Raw genomic sequence first — 10,187 nt, forward strand, 5'->3', positions numbered from 1 at the left:
TACAGTTCTACCCCTGCCTTTAGGCCTCTAGGCTTGGGTCAGTGTACTGAGGGTCGAGGATAGTAGAGTAACTTTGCTTCTCCCAAATATTGGGCGCGAGCGATTTTGGGCGAGGAGGGCGTGTTTTGAAATAGTGGGCGCGAGCTATTTCGGATGAGGAGGGTGTGTTTGGAAATAGTCGGCGCGAGCGATTTTGGGTGAGGAGGGCGTGTTTTGAAATAGTCGGCGCAACCGATTTCGAGCGAGGAGAGGGTGTTTTGCCGCCCATGGTTTACAAATTATTTGACACATGTCATTTCGGCTGAGGAGAAGGCGCGCTTGGATGAAGTTACGAACCTACCCTCGATGTACAACGGGCCAATTGCGTGTCCCACATAGGCCGGTAAGTTCACGTCTCCCATTTATTTGCTTGGGCGAATTCCACCGAGTAGAGGGTGTTTAGAGGTTTGTTCAAATTTTGGGAGAACGAGCATCCACGTCTACCTTACCAAGTCGAGTCGAATCAAATTTTTAAATATTAGCTTGCCACTTCTTTTTTAGATGGAGAGATGATGCTCGGGACTAATGTGTTTTTACATGCTCGTTGCTAACGATTTAGTATATGACAAATAGTTGACACAGTGAAAAACGGGAATCAAACCCAAAATAAAATATCTCGATTCAATGAAATAGCTCGTTCACCAGGTGAAAATAGTGAACTAAATCCAAATTTGAACACCTCAATTGAGTAGCATGTTGTACAATATTATAGTACTCCGTGATGAAAGTGCAACTAATCCCCCTGTGGTTTTGGTAATTCATAACAACATATAGCTCATTGAACTAATATCCATTCAAGTTGATTATTTCAGAAAGTTCATTGATTGGCAAGGCATGGACTAGAGATGTGGACCCCTCAAAATGCTAAGGACAAATATTAGCTCAAGACTCTTCATTTCTATTTTAGTGATCCAAGATCACATTGAGTCCATAGGAAAAGCCAATACTATTAAAAGGGGATGAGGTGTTGCTTAATGGTCTACTTGCTCAAAATGCTTAGTGATATGCTCCAAAGCCCTCAACTACTTTATGAAATCCAAATATGTCCTAAACCTAAAGTCAAACTCGGCCCCACCGATTTGATCCATCCGGCGCCACCGAGTTCCTTTGACATAGCCATAGCCAGAAACCCTAATCAGTTCGGTCTCGCTGATAAGGATTTTAGTCTCACCGAGATGGGATTGCAAACTCTTTGTTTCCCTTCATAACGTTTCGGTCTAACTAAAATAAGCGATCGGTCCCACTGAGTTCACAATGCAAACTCTCTGTTTCCCTCTCGTAACATTGTGGTATCACTGAAAGGAGCGATCGGTCCCACCGAGTTTGCCTGACCAACTCTCTGTTTGCTTATTGCTGAAATCGGTCTCACCGGGTTCATGCAATCGGTCACACCGAGTTGATGTTTTTCCCCTTACCCTAGCACATCGGTCCCACCGAGTTGATCATGTCGGTCCCACCGAGAATCCTAACATTCACATTTTGAGCTAAATCGGTCTCACTGAGTTCACCTATAGCTCAAATGTGTGTAATGGTTAGATTTTGTGTGGAGGCTATATATACCCCACCACCCCTTCTCTATTCAACAGAGAGCCATCAGAACGTGCCTACACTTCCACTACTCATTTTATAAGAGAGAACCACCTACTCATGTGTTGAGACCAAGACATTCCAATCCAACCATAAGAATCTTGATCTCTAGCCTTCCCCAAGTTTCGTTCCACTCAAATCATCTTTCCAGCATAGCCAAATCTGTGAGAGAGAGTTGAGTGTTGGGAGACTATCATTTGAAGCACAAGACCAAGGAGTTCAAGATCAACACACCATCTATTACCTTTTGGAGAGTGGTGTCTCCTATATTGGTTAGGTGTCACTTGGTAGCCCCCGTCAAGATTGTGGAGTTGAACCAAGAAGTTTGTAAGGGCAAGGAGATCACCTACTTCGTGAATATCTACCCAAGTGAGGCAAGTCCTTCATGGGCGATGGCCATGCTGGGATAGACAAGGTTGCTTCTTCGTGGACCCTTCGTGGGTGGAGCCCTCCGTGTACTCGTGCAACCGTTACCCTTCGTGGGTTGAAGTCTCCACCAACATGGATGTACGATAGCACCACCTATCGGAACCACGCCAAAAATCTCTGTGTCTACATTGCGTTTGCCATTCCAAACCCCTCCGTTTTACCTTCATATGCAATGTTTTACATTCCGCTGCTATACTCTTAGAATTGCATGTGTAGGTTAATTGCTTGACTTGTGCTAAGTTGCTAAAATCTGCCAAGTCTTAAAATTGAGGAAAAGGCTAGATTTTTATTTGGTCAAGTAGTCTAATCACCACCTCTAGACCTAGTTTCGATCCTACAAGGGGTATCAGATATTTAGTCTCCATTTTCCTTGATTTCCATAGCATTGGTGATCGTAGCCTTGGTTTCACAACCTAGGAGAGTATGGCATCTAGCATGGGAAATTACCACCATAGAGGTCCCTACTTTGATGGTACTAATTTTGCTAGTTGGAAGCATAAGATGAAAATGCATATTCTTAGACATAACCCCACTGTTTGGGCTATTGTGTGCATTGGTTTGCAAGGTGAATTCTTCGAATATGGAAGAGAGCCGAATCGTGAAGCGACCGCGAAATAATTGAAGATGTTATGATTCAATGCTCAAGCTTGCGATATCCTGTTCAATGGATTGTGCCCCAAAGAATTCAAAAAAATCAACCACCTTGGGATTGCAAAAGAAATTTGGGATACTTTGATTGATATGCTCGAAGGTACCGAGTCCGTCAAGGAATCCAAATTGTATGTGCTTCAAAGTCAACTTGACAAGTTCAAAATGAAGGATGGTGAAGGTGTCGCTGAAATGTACTCTAGGCTTGCTCTCATCACAGATGAGATTGCCGGCTTAGGAAGTGAAGAGATGACTGACAGATTCATCATCAAGAAGATCCTAAGAGCCTTGGATGGAAAATATGATATCGTATGCACCTTGATCCAAATGATGCCCAATTACAAAGATCTCAAGCCAACGGAAGTCATTGGTAGAATTTTTGCTCATGAGATGTCACTCAAGGATAAAGAAGAGCTTCACAACAAGTCTAGTGGTGCTTACAAAGCTTCATGTGATGCTCCTACAACATCAAGTGAGAAACAAGTCTTCAATGACGAATTGATCCTAATGGTGAAGAACTTCAACAAGTTCTACAAGAGTAGAAGCAAAGAAAGAAGTTCCAAGTCAAGGTCCTACAATGACAAAAGATCTTCTAGTCGTGATCACAATTGCTACAATTGTGGAAGACCTAGACACTACTCTAGTGAGTGTATGGCTCCCTACAAGAGAAGAGAAGACTCACCTAAAAGGAGAAGCAAAAGAGACGAATCATCACCAAGAGAGAGAAGGAGTAGAGATGATCGTTATGAACGAAGACCCTCTTGCAGAAACAAGGATTCGGAAAGGAATGACTAGTCATCAAAGAGCTACACAAGACGAAGACATCAAGCTCATGTTGGTGAATGGGTATCCGGCTTCGACTCTGACAACTACTCCGAGAGAAGCTATCACTCCAACTTCGAATATACTCAAGATGAAGGTGTTGCCGGTCTTGCACTTTTGTCATCCAACTCCTATGACATATTTGATTCACCAAATGAAGGGATTGGAAGATGCTTCATGACTAAAGGCCCCAAGGTATCACACCCCGAGTATGTTGATTTCAATAGTGATGAACATGATTTGCTAGGTGATGATGATTTACTTGTTGACAACTCTAGTGATGAAAACTACGATGAAATTGATGTTAATCATGCTTATCAAGATAAAACGAATGACGATGATAAGAAGGAGATTGAGCGTCTAACTAAAGAACTAAACACTCTTAAGTTAGCTCATGAAACTACTTAGAGTATCATCGAGAGCTTTTAAAGACTCATGAGAAGCTACGCTTTGAAAAGCTCAATCTAGAGTAAGAGCATGGGTTCTTGAAGGCAATCAATGACGCTCTTCGTAAGAAAAGTTCTTCTTACATTGCCAAGCGTTTACTCTTGTCTACTTACATGCCACTAGTAAAATCTAGCAATAAGAGCAAGAAAGATTCGTCTTCTATTAGTAACAATAATCATGTTGAATACAATATTGTTGCTTCTAGTAGTTCTCTTGATTCCAGTAATGATTCTCTTAGTCAAGTTACACTTGAGAAAGAAAATAGCTTACTGAAGGGAATCATAGAGAAAGGTGTTTACAAGAGCCTTGCCGGAAGTAAGCAATTTGAGGAAATTGTACGCAAGCAAGGAAGGCACCGGAAGAATCAAGGGGTTGGTTTCGAACGCAAGTTCAATGTCAATGGAGTTGAGTGGGAAGAAGATCAATACCCCAAGATGAAGTTGGTTCCTGAACAAAATAAGTATGATCCCACTTCTTTCGATGGAACACAAGCTCAAGATGATCTACCACCACAAGACCACAAGCTAAAAGGCAAGGACAAGGTTCAAGAGGAGATTGATGCATTTGAAGAAGCTCCTAAGGCCTTGGTCAAGTGGGTTCCCAAGACTACATCAAGTTCTACTTCACCAAGAATGACTACAACTCCAAGGATTCCCATCAATATGTTGTGGATCCCGAAGAAAAAGAACTAGAGAGTTCTTGAGGCTGACTCCGCTAACATACTTCACTCATATTCATTTTGGCAAGGACAAGTGCAATCAACTTCCACATCTTGCACTAGTTCAAGGATTCACAAACCCTCTTGTTGGTAAGACAAGGGACAAGGTAACCTAATGCTATCATGGACAACATCATGTGTGAATTTCACTCTATGTCTATGGATATCCTTGTGTGTTCCTTGTGGGACTAACCCATGTAGGTATTGAAAGTGCAACTCACTCCAATGGATTGCTCCAAATGATCTACATCAACATTGAGCATCTACATCTTCAACACCTACATGAAGTCATCACCAACAAAACCCAAGGTTAGTTCATCCCTCTTAGGGGGGATATCACATCTAGGGGGATCTTTGTTCTAAGAATTGAGCTACAACAACTCTAATGGTGTGAACACAACAATGCTTTACGTAAAAGTGATAACCTCACTTGTGCTTAAATGATGACTAACCTATGATCAAATGTTCTCATTTGACTCCTCAATCAATATACTCATATATAGATGACCTAGTCATGGCCAATTGCTTGATAGATGCTAGAGTGTTTGTGCATGCTTTGCCACATATTTCATTTGCTATATTATTGTGTGAGCATGTTGGTTGCATATTTTTGTCATTCGATGACATCCATTTGTTGCTTTGTTTGTCTAGTTTTTCTTTTACCAAATGGATGGACAAGAATGCCCAAGTACTCCCTCTAGCTATCTATGCTTTTCTCCTCTAAATCTCTATTCATGCTACATCACAAAGTTTGATCAAGTCGAATAAGGACCCTCCGGGTGAGGAGCACTCGGAGCCACCGATCCGTCAAGGGCTTAACTTCCAAAACCTCACAATGATATCTCGGTCTGACCGATTCATTCCCTTCGGTCTCACCGAATTCATTGGGTTGATCTAGGTTTTCACCTCGGTGCAACCCAATAGAACAGTTCGGTCTCACCGAGTTGCAGCAACCACTTGCGATTCTGCATCTCGGTGCCACCGAGTCGTTCCACTCGGTCACACCGATAGTGACTGGGTATATATACCCGCGGGTTGAAATTTGGAAATTTCTCCAAACACTTCGTCCGTGCCTCCCAGCTCTGCCGCCCCCTTAGTCTCCGGATCATCGCCGTTGTCGCTCGTGACCTCCTACCACTGGTCTCTGCCGCCATCAATGGGATTCTCATCCGCCGTTGTCACCGTAGCGGGTTCATCACCAAGTTAGGGTATGAACTCGACCCCTTATGCAATCTTTTACTCTGATTCTTGCACTAAGGACAATGGCATGAATCTTGCCACGTCTGAGATCCTTCTATCCAACCAAAAGATCCTCTAGATTAGTTTTGATCCAAAAACTTAGGGTTAGGTTTCCGTCGAACTCATCTCGGATCGACCAATATGAAGAATTCTGTCTCACCGATTTCCCAGGCCATTGCACATGTACTACTCGGTCTGACAGAAGTGTACAAATCGGTGTGACCGAGTTTACTTTCTTAGTGAAACCCTAGAATCTCGGAGTCGCCGAACTATATCCCGGTCTGACCGATTTCACATGTTTAGACTCTAAAGTTGCTTCAGTGTCACCGAGTTTGTCATATCAGTAGCTTCAAAATGCTTTCTATATAAATCTAGAATTAAGTTTTTGAGTCATTCCTTTTGCCAAAACAACTGTACTTTGTGATGCTCATCTACTCTATCTCTACACATCTGTTCACAAGGTCAGTTTCAGCCATGTCAAACCAGAGTGACAGCCAGAACATGTCAGAGGAGCACCAGAATCTCATTGAGGGCACTAGTCCCTCAAACAACACTTCTGATGATGGTAGGAGAAGCACCCCAAGCAACCTGCCTAAGGCTGCAACTAGCCATAGGAGGAAAGGAACTTAGAATCAGAAGATGAAGATTTTTTGGTTGCTGAGGAGGTCACTTCCAAGGAGAAGGTGATCAAGAAAGAGCAAGTTGTTGCTGCTGGCAATAAGCCAGAGATGCATAAGAAGGGCCCTACCAAGAGAGTGCCTATGTCCAAAGCCATGGCCTCAACTCTTGAAACTTTGAAGTCCACAGAAGATGAGGCTGTTAGAGGCAAGAAGAGAAAGGAAAGGGTCAAGAATACCATGGCCAGAGTTATTGTAAAGCCTTCCATGATGGAAGAATCTGATGAGGAAGAGGATGAAGAGGATGCTTCACCAACTCCCAAAACTCAGAAGTTGATGGGAGATGCTATCAAGTCTGGGGCTGCACCATCTAAACCCAAGACTGCTCCCAAGACACAAGCTCTAGCTCCAAAGCCAACAACACCTAAGAGATCAACAAGGAATATCTCAGCTGCAGAGAATAACAAGGCCCCAGTGCCTGAGGTTCAAGAAGAGGAAGAGCCGCAAGTGCTCAGGAAGCTCAAGCCTAAGATACCTAATCATGATGACAACCATCCCATTGCTGAAAACATGAAATTGATGAAAGATGTAGGTCTTGGACTATGGAGGAAGACATACCCATATGCAACAAGGAGAAGGACTATTGTGAATTACAGGTTTCACATCAAGGAGCTGCATGACTTCTGTGAGACAGTCATTTTGGATAAGAAGCCTATAGTGAGTGATATGAGATGGGTCGACTGGACTTTCATTGATGACAATGAAGACTACTTTCCTGTAGTTCATGAGAGCTTCAGAATGAATGGAGTGGACACATTTGTGGGTCAGAAATTGACCAAATGGAACGATGAGATGGTAATGCAGTTCAATTCCATTGCACATTTTTACCCAGATGGAAAGATAGTCTGGATGACTAAGGGTACGAGGTACCAATCCTCCATTGCTGAGTGGACCGAGCTGATCAATGCTCCTGTAGAAGCTGAAGAAGACACAGATGTCTATGCAAAGCCCAGGAAAGGCCAAAAGTCCATGACACATATGTACAAGGAGATACGAGATGATGCCTTGGAGACTCACAAATTTGGCTCCATTTACTATCTATTGTCAGGGTTGCCAACCATCAACACTATATTGAGGCATACTTTGTTGCCCAAGTATGGAGATGATAGGATGATCAGAGGGCACTCAATCAACCTGCTACACATGTTTGATGTGCCAGAGAAATTCAAGGTGATGACCTTGATTGTAGAAACAATTAAGAGGACTACAACCGATCAGAAGAGGTCTTGTGGATATGCCCCACACATTTAGATTCTCATCAACTCCAAGATGGGCACATGCACATATCTGCTAGACAGAGAGCACCTTCCCCTGAGGCCAGACTTTGAGCACAATACAGTTGTCATGGATGCCTCACATCCTACATCTGTAGAGGCTTAGGAGAAGAGGGAGAAGGCAAAGCCAACAAAGATTTCCAAGATTCCAGATGCCTCAGCTGCAAATCTCAAGACCAAGCAGGATGAGCTCAGCTATCTACTTGAGGCCACAGTGAGAATTGAGAAAGGACTAACCACCCTGACTCAAAATCAAGAAAGTCTTGAGAGTATCATTGAAACAAAATTTTATGATCTAGACTTGAAGGTCACAGAGATTTAGGCTGCAGTTGAGAAACTTCAAGAAGAAGCAGAGGTCAGTAGAGGAAGAACTACCACAGAGGCATATCAGAGAGTGCCTAGAGCACAAAGGTCAGCATCTGTGCCAGCCAGTGACACAAGAGCTACAACATCAGCACCTGCAGCCATAGCCTCAGTTGCCCCTCAAGTTGCAACTCCTCCAGTTCCTCGGACATCATTAGAAGATTTTGCAGATGTTGTCCTCTCCATGCCATCTTCGCACCCCGGAGCTCCCGGAGATCGTTCTTAGAGTGCCGCATAGCACTATGAATTTTCAAGCTTTTTGGTAGCTTGTTGCCAAAGGGGGAGAAAGTGTATAGATCATAGGCTTCGAGAGAGAGAGAGTGTTTTCCTTTTATTTGCCTCTCTTGCTACTTGTTATTTGCTTGTGTGTTTACTACAATATTTGTGCTTGTGTATGATATACTCTTATGATCATGTGTTTGATCATAATATGCTTTAATGTGTGCTTGAATGATGATATCTTATTACTTGTGTATGGTCAATCATATTTGCCTTGGTGATGAGTGCATGGTATTTATATTCTATCATTTTGAGTGCTCCACCAAGATGTATGTGACATGAAAGAGTAACACATGATCCTAATCGATTGTGCGTTTGCATTCAAAATAAAATTTTAAATAATGCACAAATTTAGGGGGAGCTCTTGCTTATCACATACTTCTCAAAGCGACGATATATCTCATTCATATTATCATTTGTCAGCTTTGATCTATATGTTGTCATCAATTACCAAAAAGGGAGATTGAAAGTGCAACTAATCCCCATGTGGTTTTGGTAATTCATAACAACATATAGCTCATTGAACTAATATCCATTCAAGTTGATTATTTCATAAAGTTCAATGATTGGCATGGCATGGACTAGAGACGTGGACCCCTCAAAATGCTAAGGACAAATATTGGCAAAAGCTCAAGACTCTTCATTTCTATTTTAGTGATCCAAGATCACATTGAGTCCATAGGAAAAGCCAATACTATTAAAAGGGTATGAGGTGTTACTTAATGGTCTACTTGCTCAAAATGCTTAGTGATATGCTCCAAAGCCCTCAACTACTTCCTCAAATCCAAATATGTCCTAAACCTAAAGTCAAACTCGGCCCCACCGATTTGATCCATTTGGCGCCATCGAGTTCCTTTGACATAGCCATAGCCAGAAACCCTAATCAGTTCGATCTCGCCAATAGGGATTTCGGTCTCACCGAGATGGGATTGCAAGCTCTTTGTTTCCCTTCGTAACGTTTCGGTCTAACCGAAATGAGTGATCGGTCCCACCGAGTTTGCAATGCAAACTTTCTGTTTCCCTTTCGTAATGTTTCGGTATCACCGAAAGGAGCGATTGGTCCCACCGAGTTTGCCTAACTAACTCTCTGTTTGCTTATTGCTAAAATCGGTCTCACCGGGTTCATGCAATCGGTCACACCGAGTTCATGTTTTTCCCTAACCCTAGCGCATCGGTCCCACCGAGTTGATCATGTCGGTTCCACCGAGAATCCTAACGTTCACATTTTGAACTAAATCGATCTCACCGAGTTCACCTATTTGGTCTGACCGAGTTGGCTCAAATGTGTCTAATGGTTAGATTTTGTGTGGAGGCTATATATACCCCTACACCCCCTTCTCTATTCAACAGAGAGCCATCAGAACATGCCTAGACTTCCACTACTAATTTTCTAAGAGAGAACCACCTACTCATGTGTTGAGACCAAGGCATTCCAAACCAACCACAAGAATCTTGATCTCTAGCCTTCCCCAAGTTGCTTTCCACTCAAATCATCTTTCCACCATAGCCAAATCTGTGAGAGAGAGAGAGAGTTGAGTGTTGGGGAGACTATCATTTGAAGCACGAGATCAAGGAGTTCATCATCAATACCCCATCTATTACCTTTTGGAGAGTGGTGTCTCCTAGATTGTTTAGGTGTCCCTTGGGAGCCTCCATCAAGATTGT

This window comes from Triticum dicoccoides, chromosome 4A, assembly GCF_002162155.2.
Source record: "Triticum dicoccoides isolate Atlit2015 ecotype Zavitan chromosome 4A, WEW_v2.0, whole genome shotgun sequence".
Taxonomy (NCBI): domain Eukaryota; kingdom Viridiplantae; phylum Streptophyta; class Magnoliopsida; order Poales; family Poaceae; genus Triticum; species Triticum dicoccoides.